The 24,208-nt window shown below is 39.4% G+C and overlaps 1 protein-coding gene across 13 annotated transcripts in view; it reads right to left on the bottom strand.

Moving 5' to 3' along the window:
- IMMP2L (inner mitochondrial membrane peptidase subunit 2) overlaps positions 1–22,998 on the bottom strand; it is an 896,430-nt gene extending 873,432 nt beyond the window's left edge. For 3 of the 13 annotated variants that reach the window (XR_009260302.1, XM_058724571.1, XM_058724583.1), the window contains exons 1-2: positions 22,534–22,697; positions 22,111–22,183 (exon numbers count right to left, since the gene is read on the bottom strand). The gene's annotated coding sequence lies outside the window, so the exon portion shown is untranslated. Of the gene's footprint in view, positions 1–16,313; positions 16,475–16,581; positions 16,720–22,110; positions 22,184–22,533; positions 22,704–22,728; positions 22,785–22,978 lie in introns of those variants that run through there. The other 10 variants (XM_058724582.1, XM_058724581.1, XM_058724576.1 and 7 more) reach the window with 9 other exon arrangements.
- Positions 22,999–24,208: the final 1,210 nt, after the last annotated feature.

The raw sequence follows: 24,208 nt of genomic DNA, 5'->3' as shown, positions 1-24,208 counted from the left end.
AGTAAAATGAAGAAAGATAGGTTTTATAGAAAAGATAGGCAACTGGGGATATAATAGAAAGACAAACTATACAGTATTCGATAATTTCTGGTCCTTCTACTCTCAGAGAATGACTGCCCCAAGGTCAACGTGGTAGTTAGCCAAGTGCCATGTACTAAAAAAGAAATACAAACCACAACTTCCACCTGCTTGAAATCCTTCAATAACTCTCCATTTCCTGTAGCACACTATCAAGCTCCTTAGATTTAGCATACAACTTACCTTTCATTAGCACATCATGCCCTTGCCAAACCCAGCTACATGCAAGTTCTAGAATGCATCATGCTTTTACTTGTTGCTGGGCCCTTACGTATATTCCCCTCTGTCTTCATTACTCTTCCCACCTTTCTTTTTCTTGGAAACTCTTTTTTTTTTTTTTTTAAGTAAGCTCTATGCCCAATGTGGGGCTTGAACTCACAATCCTGAGATCAAGAGTTGCATGCTCTACCAACTAAGCCAACCAGGTACCCCGTCTCAGCCAACTCTTATTCATCCTTCAGTCTGCTGAGATACCACCCCACCAGGAAGTCCCCCCTGGCTCTCCAGGTCTGAATTAATTGCTCCTCTACACATTCCCACAAAATCCTATGCTTCCTCTGCTATAGCATTTATCACACTTGACTTTCTCATCTTTACTTCCAATTGGCTGTGAGTTCTTCGAGGGCAGGGACTCTTGTTCCCTGCCAAACTTCAGTGTTTGATTGCCAATACAGTTTTATGGAAGAAATTAATAAATTACTTCCAATAATGTATTATTAATAACAATTTTTAAGTAATTATTTTGGTAAGCTAACCTCATAATTTCCCATCCATGTAGACTATCTGCTTTGTATTCAGAATATGATGGATGTTGTGGAGGAATGGATGAAGGGAAAGGCATTACCTAACCACTTGTAACAAATTAGGTGTGTGTGTGTTGTGTCTGTGTGCATGGGGAAATATGTTCATGTGTCTGACTACCCTCTCTCTCATCTGATAGCTTTACTTGGCAGTTGGAAGATATTTATTGAGGAAGTATTTCTTTTTAAATTATGTATATTTATGTATGTGTATGTTTATGTACACTGAACTTCAAGAGGTGGATTTTTTTGGTATTTTTTTCTTCCAGAAATCATAGCACAACACTCATGGCTAAAGGCAGTAAAGGTGGGTAAGAAGGATCAAGTAATTTTTCACAACCAAATTCAACTATAGGACATCAACATTATTTTTCCAGTTAAAAGCTTACTTTGAGGAAGTTTTTAGCTTGTTTTTCCTTAAAAGCAATGTTTTTATCCCAAGCTCCATGGTGTCCTTAAGGATTCCCTAGAGGCATGAGGGCCAAAGGGAGCAAACACAAAGTGACCAAAACTCTGAGCTCCGATTCCCTTCTTTAGTCATAGTTACTCTGCTTCTATCTGTTTGGTTTTTTTAATAATAGAATTCCAAAAAAGATTTTCTTTGAAGGGTTCACTACATTAAAAAATAAGAAGAAAAAAAAGGCTAAAAACCACCAACTTAAAGGATTAGAGGTGGACTAAGGCTCAAACTATATAATTAGAGCACTAACATTTTTCATATTTCTTGTTTAAATTCACCTCTGTCGGGTTTATAGGCCCTTATTTGTGATAAAATGAGAAATATCATTGGAATGCAGATATCCAGGTAGAGTAAAAACAACATGGGTTTGGGGAAGTGTATTTATTCTCTGATGCAGCAATAAGATTATTTATCTTATAATGTTTAATGGCATTATTTGTATACCAATCTTCAAGTTAATGATTCATAACAAAGAACACCAAAATAATATAACTGAACAACAGAAAAGCCCACTGGAAATGCCAGCTGCAGCTATGTTTTATATATATTACATGAATACCCCACCTCACTTTAATAATCTCTTAGTAAAAAGATCGCCTTAAATGAGAAAATTCACCAAACTCACACATAAGTGGCAATTTTAACTATTTGGCCAATAAAGAAAAAAATTGAGAACAGGGTAACTGCAACCAAGGGGCTCCATATCCCAACATTCAGAAGACCATTGGGAACACCCCAGTAGGGAGAATTCGACCTGCTGGTGAACTCAGCAGTGATAAGCAGAAATGGGAGTCTCAAAACAGAAACCTTCAGCCGTCCTCTGCACAACTGCTGGAATTGTGGAATGGTATTCCAATGCAAGTCAGGTAAACATCTGAAAACAACTTCTAGCTCCGTAACTTCCTAAGTTAGGTGAATCCGAAATCTTTACAATTGAACACATATAATTATTCCTAAGATCTACTGAGTTGAGAAGGAACCAACCTAATTTTCATCTCTTCTGGGAAACCTTACATGAGAACTCTAAGCCCTGGCACTGTCTTCCACTCCCAAACTCCTCTGACATGTACTAGACACACCCTCATTTGGCACCCAGTTATCTTTGTATAGATATTAGTTATATACTTGTATATATTTGTATAGATATTAGTTATCTTTGTATAGATATGTCCATTCTCCCCATCTATGCTCAAAGCCCCTGAAGAGTAAGTACCATGGCTTACTCCTCTCTCCTAAAAGTCTTAGAATTTTGTGAAGCATTTGCAAGCGCTAAGCAAGTGTGTCTTGACTGTCTGCTTAATTTTATTTATTTTTTTTATTTTTTTAACGTTTATGTATTTTTTTAAATTTTCTTTAATGTTTATTTATTTTTGAGAGAGAGAAAGAGAGTGAGTGCCAGCGGGTAAGGGGCAGAGAGAGAGAGAGAGGCAGACACAGAATCCAAAGCAGGCTCCAGGCTCTGAGCTGTCAGCATAGAGCCTGACACGGGGCTTGAACTCATGGACTGCGAGATCATGACCTGAGCTGAAATCGGACACTTAACCAACTGAGCCACCCAGGCGCCCCTAACGTTTATTTATTTTTGAGGCAGAGACAGAGTGTGAGTGAGGAAGGGACAGAGACAGAGGGAGACACAGAATCCGAAGCAGGCTTCAGGCTCTGAGCTGTCAGCACAGAGGACAACACAGGGCTCGAACTCACAAACTGGGAGATCATGCCCTGAGCCAAAGTTGGATGCTTAACCGACTGAGCCACAAGATAACACACCCACCCAGGCGCCCCTTTAATTTTTTTTTTTTTTAATATTTACTTTTTAAAAAAGACAGGGTGTGAGTGGGGGAGGGGAAGAGACAGACAGTGACAGAATCTGAAGCAGGCTCCAGGCTCTGAGCTGCCAGCACAGAGCCCCACGTAGGGCTCAGACTGACGAACGGTGAGATCATGACCCGAGTGGAAGTAGGATGCTCAACCGACGCTTAACCCCTACTTAACTTTAGATGTGGTTTATACTGCCACCTACTTATAATGTTGATGGAGAGACAGTTTGGTATGACTGTGTCAGGCACTCCATTCCTTTAAATACCAGTCAGGAGCATAAGAAAGAAACTGGATGGCCTGAGCAGGCTGTTTGGAGAGCCACCCAATCTATCTGATATAGCACCTCCCTGCACCTGTCATTCCCAAAGAACCAAAGGACCCATCTAATTCTAGAGCTAAATCTTTACTTCCCTTCCCATGCTCAGCACCAAAGGAGAAATCAAAAAACTTGGATTCAAGTCCTAGCTATGCCAATGACCCAACAATTCATTTCATCTGTTTGAGTGGACTACCTGTAAGGTTCTTTGCTTCAACTATCTGTGATTCTGAGTCTAACTTCAGGCCTTTACCTTCCATATCAGAAATCCATAGAATAGCCCCTTCTCCCCACTCCTAAAATTACCTGTCTTTCAATATACATCCCATCATCATCATCACTGCACCTGTGGTCAAAGACCACTTCTGGCTTCTGCTGCAAGGTTACCATGCTCATGAAATCATGTTCACTTGCCTGGTCTTTATACATGTGCTCATTTAACAAACACACATCACATAGCTGGTTGGGTAGTACAAGATAACACACACACTTGGGGAAACTTCTAATATATTCCTGCTGTCAGCAGCAAAGATAAATATAACCCTATTTACAAATAAGTGCCAGTAACAATAAACAAAATTATTTTCATATGGGTCACCAAATAGGTTGTTGTCAACTTAATCAACAGCTCGGTGGCCCTGAGAACAATTCCCTGATCCTTCCAATTTTGTAAGAAACTTATTTTTATTGATTCATCAACAGCAAATGATATTAGGGAGCATCACAATGGTTGTTATGGTAAATGGCTCAGAAAGAAAATTTAGTAACAATTTTGATGGATTTTAGGGAGTATATGAGCTAGATAAAAATATATGAGCCATATAGAAATTCAAAGCAATTTAAATTAATATCTATCAGTTTTGAATAATGAAGAAGTTTTTCAGAACCTAATATATCTTTGTTCTGAAAAAAGGCTAGACATATCACCTAAAGACCTTCCCCTTTCCCTAGCCAAGTAATTTGTTATCCAATTAATTACAAAGAAAGGTGGCAACCTCACCTCTTCATGAGTCTAGCCAAATGAATCATTTGTGTCTAGCCATAATAAAATCACAGATGAAAGTTCAGTTTTAGTAGTGAGACAGACATAACAGAATCCCCTAGGCAATATTTAAGATGTTATTTTTCCTTGGCCAAAATTATACCAACATTTTGCTATATTAGGTGTTAACTTCAGTACAAACATTAGATAGTCATATAAAAATTTTTGACTAACAGTACAGTGAGGTTTTCTTCCATTTTTAATAAGGATAGAGTGATGGGCAGACACTCTCAAAATCAGTCAGATACACTCTTTCACAAATTATTATCAAATCTGTAAACTCTGAAAGAAGCATTAATTGGAAACAGAAAGAAAAACTGTAAAACAATTTTATTGTGAAACCAATGAAATAAAAATTTCATTCTAGTAAAGAATATTCACTTGCATTATCTAAAATATTGTATCGCTATATCAATGATACTAATATAAAAATTTTCGTTATTCTGTTTTGTTACCTCGATTAATCTCTTACATTCACCTACTCTTATCCCATATTGAAAGATATCAACTAATGTTCACAGTATTTGAGTAACCTTCCCAAGGTCACACAGACAGTAAGGAGCAGAGCTGAATCCAGATTATGTGTCCCCATGGCCTGTGCATTTAAGCACTGTGTTCCCCACCTCCCACTTAGTCACCACTCCCAGTAAATATTCATCACTCCCAATAAACATAACATGAGTTATTGATTTCATAGCTGCTACCACAGCAATCAGATGCAACTTTTATGAGTGTTCTGAATACACAATTAGTTCAATCCACTATGTAAAAGGTAAATGCTCAAGTCTCGTTAATTTCTAATAAATTTTCAAATGCAGAAGGGGTATAAAAGGAAGAAAAGTACAAATCTATATATACAACATCAATTAAGAGAAAAATATCGCTGGAGTTGTCTTTGGACTTAAGCACTGAAAACATTTATTATCCTGCTATCCTTTCAGCCCCTCCGTATTGGCTCTTAGAACTTCATATTTCACTGTTGAAACACAGGAAAGCTGGAAGATACGTGCATTTCAAAACATCGTGCCCTTTTGCAATTTCCCTTCTACATTTATTACCCGGATCTTTAAACACTCAACTAGGAGCTAAACCAATTCAACTGTATGTGTAAAATGTAAAACTGGAAATGCCAGAAAATCAACATGACCTTTAAAATGTAACATTTTCCACAATCATTCAGTTAATAGTAGAAAGACATTTTATGGTATTTAAAGCATAATCTTCATGTGTAATATTTTCAGCAAACATAAAAGCAAATACAGAACAAAGTACTTAAAAATCAACCACATTTTTTAAACAACAATTGCAATTAATTTTAAGCTACCACTTGTTTGCAGTAGTTACTTTACCTGTTAAACATTCATAACCATATTGGTGTGCTCCATTTGTCAAATACAAAGCTGATGCAACCATCACCACCCAAGCCCAGTCACCTCCTACGACTGGTAGGGCCAACCACTATGACTAATTCTCCCCCAACTTAGCCCTATTAGTTAGCTTGAGAACTAAAATATGTGTCAGACAAAGGCCAAGATGAACCCTCTCTCTAAGTCAACAGGACCACCTTGATTAATTCCAAGGCACTGATCGCAACATGTTTTCTAACCAACAAACTCCTCAAAGATACTTAAAGAAAGATAATAATTAGGTAGTCGATATTACCATAAAATTAAATTTTATATAAGAGCAAATGTAGTCTTCTATCTTCAGATCCAATCATGTATTTGTTAAAAGTAAAAGATATGCAAATAAATGCTAATGGGATGGCAAATTTTCCCCAAGAGAAAATCACACTTCAGATAAATCACCACTCTTACAATTTTAATTCCATAATCAAGTAGCAATCCTTGAGAATGTAACTTTCCCCTTTGACTACTTTGATTAAGTATTTTCAGTAGAAGCTGATCAGAAAATAGTTTTTCTTAGATTTTTTTTTCCACTGCACGGTTCCTAGCAGATTAAAATTAGCAAGACAGATGAAGTCAGAATCCACACCATCTCCATTTATTGCCTTTAACAGCTGAAAATTAGGAAGAAAAAGAGATCGAAGAAACAAACAGAACAATCTAATGCCTGGCTAAAGGACAAATTCTACCTTTAAAATTGCACACGGTTCCTATCAACTCTATGAATTCACTTCTTTAATGAAAAGAGTGAAAGAGCAAGGTTATAGCTTGCAGAGACAAAATAGTGACATATCAGCCAAGCAACTAAATTAGGTATCTCACCTGTCACAGAGAAAATCAATAAGGCCCAGTGAATATATATTGTACACTGCTTTATTTAGGGAAAAACTTTGAAATACAACATCTTCAGCTCTTTGTGTACTAAACATATTCTGCTCCATTGGCTGGAAGAAATCTAAGAAAAGATGGCCTCTGTGGCACAGGGCAAACAGGACTCTGCCTTAGTGCAACACAGAAGCAGAACAAGATGAAAGAAAAGGAGCTGGGAAGGGGAGTTTTCCACTCAACATACGTAAAAATAATGGCTTTTTACAGGGAAAGGAATGTAAGTGGCTACCCTAAGAAGAAAATAGGTAGAATCGGCTTGGGTGGAAACAAAACACCAGCAGGATTGAGGAAGCCCTCAAAGTAGTTTACACCCCAAACAAATCAAGAGTGACACAAACTTAGGCAGGAGAAATGTGGCTCAATAGTCAAAGACATGCAGAGTCTGACCTGATTCTTTTCCAGCATCATCTTCTTCTCTTTTATGATGGTACCCTTCACATTCCCTCCCTATGCCTTTACTTGTTCTACTCTTTCAGCCTAGGTTTCTTTCCACCCTCTCCACACACTTAATGCTGCAGTCTCCTAATACAAGCTCAAAACTCACTCATATTTTATGAAGTCACAGGCAATCTCCAATCTGTTAGCTATGCCCCATCCTATGGCACCCAAAGCTTTGTTTACACCTCATTTTGGACACTTAGATTATATTCTGTATCAGTCATTTATTTACGTATTCATCTTCCCCACCACTATACCTAAGGGTGATTTTTTGGGGGGAGGGGGTATATTTTTTTAACTGTGGCAAAATACACATGCCATAAAATTTACCACATTAACCATTTTTAAATGCACAGTTCAATAGTGATAAGTATACTCACATTGTTGTGCAACCAATCTCCAGAACTCTTCTCTTGCAAAATTGAAACTCTGTATCCATTAAACAACTCCTTATTCCTCCCTACCCCCTACCCCTGGTAACCAGTATCCTGCTTTCTTTATGAATTCGACTACTCTAGGGACCTCACATAAATGGAATTTGTCTTGTGACTGGCTTATTTCACTTAGCAAATGACCTCAAGGATCATCCATGTTGCAGCATATATCAGAATTTCCTTCCTTTTTAAGGCTGAATAATGTCCTACTACATGTGTATTCCACATTTTGTTTACCAATTCATCCAGCTGTGGATACATGGGTTGCTTCCACCTTTTGAGTACTGTGATTAATGCTGCTATGAAAATGGGTCTTAGAAACTTTTCAATTATTATTTTTTTAAGCTTTCTTTATTCTTGAGACAGCACACAGGAGTTGGGGATGGGCAAAGAGGGGGACAGAGGATTCAAAATTGGCTCTGCACTGACAGCAGCGTGACTGACATGGGGCTCGAACTCAAAAAGCATGAGATCATGACTTGGGCGGAAGGTGGATGCTTAACCGACTGAGCCCCCCAAGCGCCCGCCATTTTACATTAAGAGTGCATAAGGATTATAATTTCCCCACATCCTCACCAATACTTGTTACTTTTTTAATAGTAGCTACCCTAATGAGTATGAGTTAATAGTATCTCATCATGGTTTTCATTTGCATTTTTCTAATGATTAGTAATACTGAGCACCTTTTCGTGTTCTTATCAGTCATTTGTGCATCTTTGTTGGCGAAATGTCTATTCATGTCCTTTGTTCATCTTTTAATTGAGTTATTTGTTTTTTGTTGTTGAATTATAGGATTTTTTATAGACTCTGGATATTAACCCCTTATCAGATATATGAACCAGAGGGATTTTTTAAATTCACTTTTCTATTCCCTAACTTTCCATAATGGATTATATGTAATACAAAAATATACTTTGAGTTGAATGTGTTTCTTCCATTAAAAAAAAATTTTCGTATAATACAAAATTCAAAATATCCAAAAGGTAGTATACAATAGAAAATAAGACACCCTCTCATCCCTGCTCTCCAGCCACTCCCCAGAGGCATTTTATATTTTTTAATTATTCCCTCCAGAGATATTCTGTACATATACAAGAAACTATATATCTTAATTTAGTCTCCTCCAAAATATTAACCTACTAATGCCCACTGTTCTGCATCTTTTTTTGACTTAATAATTATTCCATTTCAGTATATATCAACTGCCTTATTCACTTTAACTACTACACATTCTACTATACGTACCATAATCTATTTATCCAATTCCCTAAGAATGGGCACTTAAGTTGTTTCTAATTCCTGCCAACAATACCCTTAAATATATTTCATCCAAGTACAAGATCTGCAGAATAAATCCTAATAAGGAATCAAATGATATGTGTGTTTTAAGTTTTGTTAACTATTTCTAAATTGGTCTCAATGAAAACTGCAAAAATCCATACTCCCATTAGCAATGATGAATCTGCCTATTTCCCTATACCCTCAATAACACATTGTGTTTTCAAACTTTGTTTCTTTGCCAATCTGACAGACTACTAAATCTAATATTTAGGTCATTCACAATCTAACCTCAATCTACATGTTCCATGGCCTTTTATTGTAGACAAATAGTTTCTCATTGGTTCTAAATTAAAGAACAAAGGTATTTCCCAAATGTCTTTGTTCAAACCCTATCGGTTATTTTGAATGGTTAAGATGATCTTTCTGCTCTCCCTGCAAATACAAAAGACCACATTGATTCAACAACTATTTAGTAAGAGTCTACTATGTTGTATAAAAGTAACTGAATTTTGTGCAATGGAAGATCATAGTAGGGAAGGTCAACCTAGAATGGAGAGCGGCCTCTATAACTTTAAGCTATACAGGCATACCTCGTTTTATTGCACTACTCCTTATTGTGCTTCGCAGATCATGCTTTGTGTGTTTGTCTGTTTTTTTACAGATTGAAGTTTGTAGCAACCTTGTATCAAGCAAGTGTCTTAGTGCCATTTTTTCAATAGCATTTGCTCACTTCATGTCTCAGTGTCACATTTTGGTAACTCTCACAATATTTCAAACGTTTTCATTATTATTATACTCGCTACAGTGATCTGTGATCAGTGATCTTTGATGTTACTATTGTTAATAGTTTTGGAGCACGACAAACCATGCCCATAAAAGATGGTGAACTTAATCAGTAAGTGTGTGTGTTCTGACTGCACATGTGGTGGAAACAGAACTATGTCATGTCTTCAGCCATAGAATACACTTTGAAGACAAAAAAAGAACTTTAAATTAGTACAGATACAAAAAGATGAGATTGCAAGATAATAAAGATGTTAATAAAGGACGTGACTATTAGAGTTTTATCTTGAACTAAACAACATCAAGCATTCTCAAACTCGGAAGTGTAGAGTTTTCTGTAACTATAATGCATTAGTATGTCGCTGACCTTTCCTCTAAGTATTTTAAACTAGATGGACACTTTGAAACTAGAATTATATTTAATGTATCACTTGCCTCAACATTTCAACTTCACAAGACTATTTGCATTCTCTTCCCCCCAAAAATCTTTCTACCTAACTATGCCTTGCCTTACTGGCTTCAATCATCTACCATCTTCAATGGTAGATGTTTTCCTACCATAAACATCTAATAATGTGTCTCTGACTATATACAGAAGGTGGCAATTATAATTCATGCTGTTGAAGGGAGAACTACCATCTCAAGCTAACAACTAGGAAATAAATGTGATTAGGAGCACACAAGCTGAATATCACAAAGTGTATACCTTTCACAATAAGATACAAGCAGCCTTAATAAACAAGACATATTCAGAAGAAAAAAAATGCATTTTTTTCTCTGACACAGCTAAATAATACATCTTCTCTGTAGTATTACCTTCTTAACCCCAATTATTACTGCCCTTTATTACTTGTCTGCAAAACCAAAAAAAAAAGAAAAAAAAATTTAAAAAGTTAAATGTGATAACCCGGTATGACTCATTAACCAAATAATTCCTCACATTTCTTAAAAATTTTTTTAAGTTTATTTATTTTGAGAGAGAAAAGACAGGGTGAGTGGGGGAGGGGCAGAGAGAGAGGGAGACTGAGAGTCCCAAACAGGCTCTGAACTGTCAGTGCACAGCCAATGTGGGGCTTGAACTCATGAAACCACTAGATCATGACCTGAGCCTAAACCAAGAGCCAGATGCTTAACAAATTGAGCCACTCAGACTCACATTTCTTCATGAATTAAAATTTACATAGGATTCTAACAAACAGCTTGGATAGTACTCAAAAATAACCATGTGAGCTCCATTTTTCCAAAAAAACGAAATGAAGTTCAGAGACGAAAAGTTCATGTTCGCATAGTTGATAGTAGAGCTAGCACTTGAATAAAACCTCATAAACTCGTTCCATCTTTTCACCACTTTAAAGTATAGAAATTTATATTTACTGCCTATTTTTTTAAGTTTTAAAATACAGGTTTTAATGACATGTTTAGAATATTAACATCATGCACACGTCTCACACAATCTTCATCTGAAACTTAAACTATTACTGTCATAACTCATGTGTTCAGACTACAGTACTTCTCTTACACATGAGAAAGAGATTCATAAAAAAGCTAATTAGTTTATGAAGTGCCTCAAACTCCTTCATAATGATACTAAATAGTTATTATTTAACAGAACTAAATAATAATTACTTAGTATTTAAATGTGACACTAATAAAACTCTCATTAAATAAGCTCTTGGAAAAATACCAAAATGCTTTGTAAATTATCTGCTACACCAGGCAAACTAAATTTTAAGGAAATAAGCTACATACTGTATGATTCCAACTATATGACATTCTGGAAAAGGCAAAACTATGGAGACAGTAAAAAGATCTACGATTGTCAGGGGCTGAGAGAAGGAGGAATAGGTAGAATACAGTGGACTTTGAGGGCAGTGAAACTACTGTATGATACTATAATGGTGGACACGTGATCACGGATTTGTTCAAATGCACAATAGAATGTACAATACAAAGAGTGAACCCTAATGCAAACTACGGACTTTAGGTGATAATGCTACATCAGTGCAGGTTCATCAGTTGTAATAAATGTATCATTCTGGTAAGTAATGTTGATAATGGGAGAAGCTATGCATGTGTATGGGTGGGGGTATATGGGAAATATCCGTACCTTCCCCTGAATTTTGCTGTGAACCTAAAACTGCTCTAAAAAAAAATAAAATCTATTTTAAAAAATTAACACAAATTATCTGTGGCAACTCTAATCTTTTCCTACCAAGTGTTGCTCTACAGGTCTACTATTACCTACTTAGCAAAGAACACCTTTGATTACCATCAACCCTAACCTTCAGTTGAACTCTTCTTTACAGACTCGGTGCCCCTCACAATGCCCACTGCCCTTTGTAGCCCACTCATCCTCAAACATGACGTCAGTAGACTAAGCCCAAAGACAGGCAGAAAATTTGGTACAGACAACAGACAGAGAAGGCAGGTAATGGAGAAGGAAGTGAAGAATACCTAAAGAGAGAAATCAGCAGGAAAATCCACCAGACAGAGCAGAAAGCAGAAAAGAATCCTGAGATGCTTTGAATTTATTGGTCTACATAATGTGAAAAATGCATAAAATTAAATTTTCCTAAAATGTAAAATATGCTATTACAAACATTTCCCTTCTTTAAAAAAAAAAAAAAAAAAAAAGTCTTTGCTGTACATGATTCTAAAACCAGAACACCTAAACTTGATAATGTGTTTACAATGTGTCCTCCAGCTACAGGCAAGATGATTTTTCAAAGGCTGACCATAAATGCTACAAACATTTTTCAAAAGAAAGATATATACAAATGCATGTGTCAAAGTGTCATGACAAAGACCTACCTCTCGGAATAAATTTTTGGATAAAATTGCAAAGATAAAATTTTTATGATTTATCACATGGAAGAAAGACATTATCTTCTGGGCATTCTTAATCTAAGTCAAAAATATGCTATGAGTTACCAAACTAAGCAGGAGTTCAATGAGATTCTGAAACAGTCATACACGAATGACTGTGTGTACGTTGTGGGGCGGGCGAGGGGGTTCTTGCTTGCTTTGGTCAGCATTGAGAACAGGCTAAGCACCTGGCAGACCCGAACATCTGAGGCATTTAGGAGAGGCTAAGGGCTAGAGTGGCAAATCAAAGACCCATCAGACAGGATTAAAGATGGCTCTGGCAGGAGCCACCACCATCATCAATACCACCTGAGCAAATAATGACCCTCGGCATCTGAAATTTCAGGAGAGGCGTAAAGACTGGAGTTTTGCCAGTGATCCCATTCAGTTCAGTTAATAGCAATTAAACACCACTGAAGTACCAGGCATTAAGTTAAAGGTGCCAGAAGACAATGAAGAGTAAGATGTAGCCCCTACTTTAAAAGTTTCCAGTCCAACATAGGGTAAGACAAGTCCACAAATGACTATAATCCAGGCAAAACAGAGCAAATTCCAAAAGACAGATATAAAAATGAGCATCAGACATTCAGAGATTTCATCAAGGAGGTAGACTATCTAGGAGAAAACATACCTAGGTGACTGACAGGTTCTTGCTATGGTTACTTTTCTTGCTAACGATTTTCTCCCATCAGATGTACTACTTTTACACTAGAAGATGTGAAAAAGTTGGAAAATGATCTATTGCTTTAATGGTTTATAAAGGATTTTCCATAAAGTCTTCATTGAAATTCAAAGCTATGCTGTGCTGGGTAGAGGTGGTTATCTTGTCAGACAGCCAACCCCCCAAGATGGTCCCCAATGATGCATGCCTCATACACTGTGTACTCTCACTCTGAATCAGGGCTGACCCATGAGACCAATCAGACATCAGAATGATGGTGTGTGACTTCCAAGGATAGGTTATAAAAGGCTCTACAGATTGCACATTGGTCTCCTGTATGTCACTCTGGGGAAGCCAGCTCCTATGGTGTGAGGGCAGCTGAATGGTCAGGCCCTTATGGAGAGGAATCAAATTGCCAACACCAACTTGCCAGCCATGTGAGTAGGCATTTTGGAAGTGAACCTTTTAGCCTCAGGCATGCCCTCTAATAACTGCACCTCTAGCTGGTATCTGACAGCAACCTCATGAGACCCTGAGCCAGAACCACCCAAATTGCTGACCCACAGAAACCATGATTTAATAAATGATTATTGTTGTTTCCAGCCACTGAGCTTTTGATATGTTACAAAGCAACCAGAGAGCTAACGCATCCCAATTTTACATGTGATGCTCAGAGAAACTAACCTAGCTACTACCATTTAGGAGTGGGCAGGGAAACCTGATCTAGAACCCAATCTGAGGCTTTAGGTTCAGTTTCCTTTCCATTAAATAATACTACTTCTCAAGTAAAATATGTTAGAATACCATAGGATGATCATTCTTATGTGATTATAGGACCAACACTAATATACCAGGCATCCCACAGTAAAAAAAAAAAAAAAAAAAAAAAAAAAAAAAAAAAAAAGACACAGTTAAATGTCCCTCTGTACATAACAGACATGATGGGACCTATAATATAATTGACTACATGGTGCTCCATGGTACTTTGTGGAGTTTTTACTGTCTTCTGGAAGATTTCTATATTTTAATGTATAGATTTTAAAAATGAAAACCTATTTAGAGCATTTTAATACTCAACAATCACATTACTAACATTGAGAATTTTTATACACTTTACAATCTTTGTCACAATAAACATTTGTATAATTTTAAATAGAATTAATGTGTCAGATGAGAAATGCTCAACTGCTGACTGTTTCTTTAAGGATTTACATTTTTGCTTTAGGTCTTCAACATTTTAGCATTATGCAAATACAGTAAAATATAGCATCAAAATGCTCATGATGGTGAAATCTTACATTCCAATCTGTAAAATGTTACTACCTTGCAGGGCAAGGTGGCAAGCTCTTAGCCAGTCTTATCCTAGAGAAAGTCAACAGAATATTTCATTGTCAAAACCACATCTACACGTAATGTCTTTTTATACAATCACCTCTTTTGACCCACACAATCCTACAAGGTAGGACTGTTTACTGCCATCCCCATTTTTCAAAGGATGATGGGCTTAGAGAAGTCTAAATAACTAAGGACACATGCTATTAAAAAGAATCACAGGGGCACCAGGGTGGCTGAGTTGGCTGGGGGTCCAACTCTTGGGTTTGGCTCAGGTCACCATCTTCACAGTTTGTGGGTTTGAGCCCCCCATTGGGCTCTGTGCTGACAGTGTAGAGTCTGCTTGGGATTCTCTCTCTCTCCCTCTCTCTGCACCTCCCCTGCTTGCTTGCTCACTCTCTCTCTCTCAAAATAAATAAACATTAAAAAACAAATAAAAGAATCACGAAAATCCGACCTATTACTTTTTAGCTCCAACTCCAAGACTTTTCTGCTGCACCATATCTTAGCTCAGTCATTCTCTACCCTGGCTGCATTAGAACATCTGGGGGCATTTTGAAAAATATCAATACCTGGACATAATTCCAAGAGATTCTGATTTAATTGCTCTGGTCTGTTTTAGTCATCTAGAATATAATAAACGAGTTGTAATAAATTCATAAAAAGTTTGTACTAGAAAAGGAAAAACTGTGGATATCTCTATATGTCAGCTGAAACATCTTTATCCTCCAAAGTTCCCTGAAAGACACAGACATCTTGCAGTAAACCAAATAGAACAAGGAGGAAGAAGAGATGAAAAACTGAAACCCATTCTGCCACTATCATGGGACCACCAAGGAGTATTTTATTCCCTTGATCCCACTCCTCGAACCTCAGCATCCTATAACTTCACTCCACTGCAAGTTCTAGCTCACGTGTCACCTTGAGATTTCACCTGTGCGAAGTCTTGTGGCTAACACAAAAGAAAGAAGTCCATTGTTTTACATCCATCTTACCTTGGACCTCTATAACAGCACATATTGCATAAGGCATTTATTTACACATCCATTTCTCTCACTGACCTGAGAAGTCCTTAAGGGCAGGATCCCTATCTCATTCATCCTTCCCATCCTATGTAGCCTTCCATATTATACAGCCTTGAAGACAGCAGATATTAATAAATGTTTGCTAAATCAAATGATTTTTTTTTATGTTTGGCATGGTTAATTCCCCCTTAGCTTCCTAGTACACACTCTGTTGACATTTTTCAGTTTTTAATAAAAGAAAGGGGACTTTTTCCCCCCCACAGTTGGATTAGGTCAGAGAATGATGTAAGTGAAAAAAGGCCAGATGCAGTGAAAGCAAGTTATCAGTGGAACTTTGGACAAGGAAAAAAAAAGGGTAAATAGGATATTCAAGAGTGGGGGTCAGGTATGCATTTTTTGTTTGTTTGTTTATTTGTTTTAAAGGGAAGATTAGGCAGACAGCGACAACCTGATTTTCATTCACTAGAAAGCATAACAAAGAACCGTGATTACAGACAATTATATTTTCAACACTTCCCTGTCTGTGGGGCCCCTTCCTCTCAATATACATACATGCTGTCTCTCCCCTCAAAAAAAGAAGCCTGCCACACTGAGTTTCATCTTTGGACACATATTAGAGCTTTGAAAATTCTGGACTGCAGACCAGTGAAGTCAGAATCTCTGAGAAAGGGCCCAGGCATACTTACTCTCTCTTCACTTCCTCCTCTCCTATTCACTCCTTTTGCCCACGCGGTGTACCTTCTGCCCCCACCAAACCAACGGAGCCATTGATTCTACTTTACAATCCTCATCATGCTTGATGATTCATAGCATTACAGTTTTAATTGGGTTCTACTTCTTGAAACTCTGCAAGTTGGCCTGAAAAGTTTTGCTTTCTCTTTTCCCCCAGCTTCTCTGGCCACTCCCCTTCTGTCTTGGTGTGTCCCCAAAAATTCAGTATTCTCCAAAACTTACCTTGAGCCCTTTTCTCTTTCTATGCATTTCCTCTAAGCACTTCTGTCCTTACCCATGCCTTCAACTACTCTCCACATAGTAAGCACTCAGAAATCTGCCTCTGCAGCCTCCACATCTCTTGTGACACTCCAGGACCGTATATCCAATGGCCTCCTAGACAGTCCCAATTCGCCAAGGACATGTCCAGCAAGCTCCTTAATCACTTGTCCCAGCCTGAACTCAACAGCTGCCCCCAGCCCAGAGCTGCTTCCTCTTCTCCCTACCCTCTCACCAGTCGGAAATCTAGCAGCTACTCCAGCACCCTCACTCTCCCCTTTCTGTTACATTCAAACAGTCATGAAGATGAACCAATTTCCCCTCCTTGTAAATATTTTTCCTCAACTTCTAAGTTTACTTCTAAGTTTCCCCACTACTTCCAGCCTTGTCCCAGCTCTCGAGTTGCCATTATCCATACTAATACACTGTCTGCTCAGGTCTCCAGTCTTGCCACATCCCCACCCAGCACCTCACTCCACCCCCAATCGACCCGGCACTTTGCTTTCAAGGTGACCTTTCATGTCGCTCACAATGCCGCACGTGGCATAGAAAGTATGCCCTGACCTAGCTATCCAGTTTCATCTCCTTTCACTCCTGACTTTGCCCTAATGTAACTGACCTATATATAGTTCCATGAACACAACATGCCCTCGTAATGCCATACAACTATTCAGGCTATGAGCCCCACGTGGAAATGCTCTCTCCTGCTTGTCAACCTGCCCACTTCTACTCCGCTTTCAAGGTTCAGTTCAAAACACAACCACTGCTAAAATCTTCCCGTGACATTTCCATCAGGGATCAAGAGCTCCTGCTAGCCTTCCTTTGCACTTATACCTCTGTTATGGCAAATAGTACACAATATTTGAACTGTTGGCCAAGATGTCTACTGTCCTACTAAACTATAAGATCCTTGACCAAGGACAGTGACTTCATCTTTATAGCCCCAGCACTAGTTCAATGCACAATAGCATATAGTTTAAAAAAAAAAAAAAAAGGTTAATGACAGGACAAGAAGATCAACTGGATTTCAAGTATAGAAAAAGTCCAGATCGGGGGTTCCTGGGTGGCTCAGTTGGTTAAGCATCTGACTTCAGCTCAGGTCATGATCTCATGGTTCGTGGATTCAAGCCCTGCATCGGGCTCTGTGTTGACAATGCAGAGCCTAGAGCCAGCCTGTTTCTCTGCCCCTCCCCTGCTCACACATTGTCTCTCTTTCAAAAATAAATAAACATTAAAAAAAAAAAAAAAAAGAAAAAGAAAATTTTTAAATTTTTAAACCAAAGAAAAAGACCAGATCTTTAGGAAGTACAGACATCTATTATTAAGTCCCACCCATTAAAAAAAAAAAAAAAAAAAAATAGAAATACATGATTATTCAGGTAATAGCGAGGTAATGAAAGAAAGAAAGAAAGAAAGAAAGAAAGAAAGAAAGAAAGAAAGAAAGAAAGAAAGAAAGAAAGAAAGAAACTATCATTGGACTAAGCATCAATAAGGAGGTAAGAATCTCCAACGGAGCAGCTGACAAAAGATCAACAGAAAGGCCAGAGATAAAGGTGGTTCTTTCTACGAGTCAAGTAATTCATCAACCTAAATCCATGGACTGAGCAAAAATTGGCACCTTCCTCTGTGAGTTCACCACTCCTCCCTGTTGTCATTATTCTCCATAGCCTTTTCTCAGCCCCCACTACTAAATTCCAGATTCCCGGGGTAATGTCTCTCTGCTGGAGCCACAAATCCTGCCAGTGGATTATTCTGAGATCTAAGGTGGGGGTTAGGGGGCTGATAACCTTTGTTCTTGTGGCCAAGACCGAGAGGGAAGAAATGAAACTACTATTTACTGATGGCTAATTTTGAACCAGATATTGTGCTACTTTACAAATGCTCACTAAATCTCACAATAATCATGAGCAATTATTCCATTTTACAGATAAAGAATTTGTATCCAAGATCACAGCTAAGCAATCACAGAGCCTACTTGAAAACCCAGAAGTAATAGCATCTAGAGTATTTCTATATTCCTGACTGCCTCAAAATGAGGGATGTGGTTCCGCTATTCTAGGCTGGAACTCAAAATATATTATTCTCCAAAACCCAATTATAAATGTTGGCTAGAGTCTGTAGTACCACTGATACATAATGGGCATATAATGAGTTAAAATAGCTTTTTGGGGTCCTGATCTGGAAATCTAAAGTCTATTTGTTATTCGATTTATGTAAGTACACCGTTCAACACTGCAAACAAAAATGGACTTGGAAATGAATTTCTGGAATACAAGAATATGTTTTTCCACAAAAAAAATCAAGGATAGAAACTATTTTACCTCGTTAACTTGTAAGAGCAACGACACCAGAAGACACCTGTGGGAAGTGTGCTTTTCTGACCAGGTGCCCATTTAGCGTGTGCTGTCATTTGAATAAAACATCACACTAAACCCTACAGACCAGAGCTGATGATACAATGTCACCAACTAGAGCTGATAGGCCTCTAATCTCCTGACAAAATGTACTCCTTAGCAAAGTGAAGCCAGATGTCTGGTGTAAAATCTGATGTCTGTGGACTTGTCTTTCTTGGCTTCCAGAGCTGTATTAGATACACTAAATACACAGCTTAACTGTATATTAAACCCACAACTTGGCAAAATCATGACAGTTTGGACATGTAGCATCAGTATTTTTATTGTAATTCTTATAAACCAAAGACATTTCTGAAATAGAAATCCTAAATTTAAGCACTCAGCTAAATGCGGTGGTATGTCTTTCCCACGTTAGGAACAGTGTCAGAGCTTTATAAACACATTTATAGAAACCCTTTCCCTTCATTTTTCAAGCTGACACTCTATAGGCATAGCTATGGAATGATTTCATAGGGGGAATTCAAGCCACGTCAGAGGTCAGTCCTTGTCCCAGAAATTCTAGGATCAGATATAACAAGTCGTGACTGTGAAAATGCAAACATCCACCTTCAGGAAAGTGAAATATGAGATACCTTACTTCAATAGCAAAGATCATGAAGAATGTGATGAGTGACCAGATAAAAAAGGAGGGAAGTTAACAGTATCTATATGCCAGACGCTGTTTTTTTACACATTTTTAAATATACTCATTGTTCTGTTTTGACAGGTGAGACGTTAGGGAGCAAAGTTTTAACTGGTCCAAAGTCGCAGAGCTTATGAGATAAGAGCCAGGACTCAAGCCAATGTCTAAAAGAATCTAAAAGCCATGCCACTTCTACAGGAGGATTGGCCTGGTACACAGACAAGAACATAGAGGTAGAAGGCCAAATAGTAACATATAATCATGAAACAAATAGTTGAAGAAATAGACACAAATTGTTGAGAAGGTTCATCTAAGAGTAGGCTCTTAAGAGACTTGCTTTCCATCTTTCATATCCCTGCAAGATTCATTTTTAACCTTATGTAACCAGAAAAAGTCATCTTCAATAAAAAATGAGGTTAAATATACCAGAAACTCATACAGGTGACCAGCCTAGTACTTACTTTCTTAAGTGAATCCCCCATAACACTCTCCATATTTTCTCATCTTACATTATCTTTATGCAACAATTCAAACCATTATCCTCATGTAATTTTTATACTGGTACAATACACTTATTACACTGGAAAATGACTATAACACTGTAACAGCACTCCAACCAGTCTTAAGGGTTAACTTGCCTCAAACTTATGCCCTTTGTGCTTGCTGACCTAAGTCCATTGGTCTGTAGCCAAACTAACCTACTTTCCTGGAGATTTGCAAACCGCTGGCCTTGAGGAGTGAAGAACCAAACTTTCCCAGAAGATAACACCTAATCACATTAGAAAACAGCTGCCACCGATGACAACGAGCCTCTTCAGGGTCATGTCGACACACAACTAACCGCCTGGGCGCCAGATTCTCCTGAATGTGGCAATCAGGAGAATGCCCCCTCTCCCCATTCTTCACGCCTTCCCCTTAAAAACTCTCCAGCTGCACCTGGACTGGGAAGATGGTCTTTGAGACATTAGTCCACCATCCTCCCAGGTTGCCGGCTTCCTCAATAAAGCAATCTTTCCTTTGCCACCATCACCTGTCTCTCAAGTATTGATTTTCAAGCAGTCAGCAGCCTAACCTGAGTTCAGAACTGATTTTCTGTCCAGTAACAACACTATTCTAAAAAAGGACACAAATCACCACGTCAGTAATCCTTGAAAGTTTACCACTGAACGTGCTGGAAGGCAGAAAAATAGCGCTGTCCACCCGCAACACTGTATAGACTAAGCTCAATAGTATAGGGAAGGTCTTTACAGTAACACTTAACTATTCTGAAAATCCACAGAAAACTGATGAAAGGCCTGCCCCAAATGGCCATCTCCAACACAGGCTCATCATTCTTACCATCCAACTTATACATCAGTGCTCGGTCGTTTGGTAGGAAAAGATAATAAATAAATATCTACTGCGCTAATGAATGAACCCATCCATAAACAACTATTTTCTAGTTTTTCGTACATTATGTATATGGCTATCTGAGCCATATACACAGACAAGTAAGAAGGCAGGTTAAGGGTACAGGCAGCCAGGGCCAAGTTGCCACAGAAAGCAATTCTGGCTCTCCTGTGTAAGTATCCAGAATGGTTTGCTACATTCTTGCTTGGGGCTAACCTGAATTTTAACAAACTGAAAACACTTGTTTACATGGGACACATAGGATGCATAAGGCATTCCCAATGTTCTGAGAGGAGCTGTGTTTCATTCCAGTAAGAAGGTAGAAGGATGGCAAGTGATGGAAGATTTGCACAAAAGAACCAGTGTAAGACACCACACTGAAAATCACAGCAAACCTCCGAGCGTTTCAGTGTGTGTTTGGCCACTTTTCAGAAGGGAAGAGAGTATTTGTGAAGGGGTATCAAAGTCAAGGAAAAATGGCCCTGCCTGGTAATTTCACCCCCACGCAAAAATCGAAAATCAAAAACAAAAACAAAACCTTCCTCTATGAGCTTGAGAGAAGATCCCAAAAGAATTTCAACAGTTATGATATTGTTATTTTTACCCTTTGGCGTTCTAAAGAATTTTTACAGAAGTCTCTTAAAAAAAAAAAAAAAATCTGTGGGTGGGTACCTGTGAGTAATCAAGCAGGGCCATGATTGTTTAATGACTACAGTCTGGGGGATTAATCAAAGCCAGCTTAGAGAGCGCCATGGTGGGGAGGCAGACAACTGCAAGACCAACGTTCCAAAGACGGGAAGGGTAACGACAGAAAGCTGTCGGGTCAAGTAGCTAAAAGGGATCTATGCCAAGCTGTCAAGTTCCCAGCCAGCTCTACAGGCTCTAGGCCTGAGAAAACTTTCGGGCTTGGAGTCTGTGAGCCTTGAAGGTGGGCCTCGGTTTCCTGATGATAACGGTAGAATTTGGCCCCCACATCCCCCAGGGGCAGTTGTGGCTCTCGATTTTTGTCTCCCTTGCTCTTTCTTACATAGTCCTAGCTCCTTCCACCCCTGATCATTCCTTACTTACCCTTTCTCCCGTTCTTCCTCGGTGAGAAGGGGTAAGTGGTTATTTTGTGCCCTCGCCCAATTTGGCCAAAACCCTAAAAGTAAAAATGACAGAGACAGGTGCTTTAAAATCCTGATGTTGAAGCCTCAGGAACTCCCACCACCTGCCCAACACTTCAAGGCGCAGGGCAGCGCGTCCCCACAGCGCTCCCTCACGGCCAGGGCTTGGAGCCGGAGTTGTCCCCTGGGGGGGGGGGGGGGGGGGGGGGGCGGGGGTGACAAGGAGCGGGCGCGATCTAGGGGTGCCCACTTGGCGGGGAGGACCTAGCCGCCTCCCGGCTACGTGTCGCCGTCGTTAGGCGCCGAGGAGCCACCATAGTTAGCCGAAAGGGTAGGCGACTGTGCCGGCCGCCGCGCGGGGCCTTAGATAAACACGCGCACGTACACATGCTCGCGACCCCACAGGACTCGCGGCCGAGCAGCTCTCAGCCTCCCAGCAATTCCCTCCCCGCCTGTAGCCGACTCCTCCGGAAAGGGCCCAAGCCCGGGGGACCACCAGGGGTCGGCGGCTGCGCGCCCGCCCACCCCCGCCAGCCTCACAGAGCCCCCCGAACCGCCACCGCGCTCCCGCCCTCCGCACCCGCTGCGCAGCTCAGCCCAGGGGAAGTCCCCGCGCTGGCCCCGCCCCCCACCGGCGGCAAGCTCCGCCCCCATCCCCCAGCGCGCGGGAGCTGCGCGAAGCTCCGCCCCCCGCGGAAAACCGGTGCCGCCTCCTCCCCCTCCCACCGCCCCCCCGGCAGCGCCAGGTTGGGTTAGGCCCAAATCCCGGTATGGATTTGCAACGGATTAAAAAATAACACTCATTCAGCAAGCAATAACTGAGCACTTACTCGAAGTTCTGCACCGTACTAATGGCAGAGAGGACGACAGAGAGCTGAAACTCTATGAAACTGTGTCTTCAGCACCCCCCCCCTTTTATATAGGTCAGGAAACGGAGACCCCAGCAGCGGCTTGGAGTGCACAGCTACAGTGGCAAAGAGCCTTTTGAGTGCTCCCCCTCTGGACTCCCGTTATTGCGTTTCTTCTACTAAAGTGCACACAGAGAAACTATTTCTAGGCAAGCCAAAAGGAATAATCCAAAACAGGTGGTTTACTTTGGGAAAGCTGGAATTTCATTCCTAAGCGTTTGTCTTCAACTTACAGGGTTATGACAACCCACAAAGAAAGTGGAACCTAGATCTACCAAACAGATATAAAACGCTTATTCTCTCTTTTATCCCTCCCCCAATTATATGCCTTATTATTGTTGTATTTTTCATTCTTCCGAATGCTGACAAACTACTCTGTGCATTTTCAAATCATTTAATATAAATGTTAGTACCAGATGCTCTGGGACTCTAGCTTAAAATTAATTCTAAAGGTTTAACAACCTACTCAGAGACTCAAACCACTGATAACTAAAACTCCTGGAGTCTCCTGAGAATAACATTGCTTTCCTGCAAAGAGGGTATGTGCCAACTCTGTAGTTTTTCTCATTCATCACTGAAATAATTACTGTAGGGCAAGCTTTTCTCTGCCAATGCTTAAGTATTTAATTCCATGAGCACTTAACTGCATGGGAGTCCCACCTTTATCAAATAGCAGTGAGAACCTATTTATAAATTGGACTGGGTCCTATTGGCATTGTGAAAATCAATAAAGGGAAACCTCACTAAAGTGGAGTAGGGAGGCTACAGCTGTACCACCCACACCACGTCAGTTACAGACCCCAACAGAGCAATCCTCCACAGGAAAGAATCATCAACTACAGTCCTTAACAGAGAAAGTTGTACATTGCATTTCCTACCATAAATAGGCTACCTTTGCAACCCAGCCAATGAGAAACCATTATCATCCTGAACTCTTGCTTTTCTCCAGTGGACTTACATTCAAAACAACCCTTCTGACTCCTCCTTCATCATAAAATAACAATCCTCTCCTTTGTTTGTTGCATTTGCCTGTGTTTTTTGCTATAGCTTGCATATCCCAAATTGCAATTCTCTGCTATTCCTGAATAAACCATTTTTCTGACAATGTAACTGTTTTATTGTTTAGGTTAGCAGCACTAATAATTAAAAATC

This window comes from Neofelis nebulosa, chromosome 4 (genome assembly GCF_028018385.1).
Source record: "Neofelis nebulosa isolate mNeoNeb1 chromosome 4, mNeoNeb1.pri, whole genome shotgun sequence".
Classification (NCBI taxonomy): Eukaryota; Metazoa; Chordata; class Mammalia; order Carnivora; family Felidae; genus Neofelis; species Neofelis nebulosa.
The sequence above is the reverse complement of the archived record's forward strand: the minus strand, read 5'-3'. Positions and strand labels throughout refer to the sequence as shown.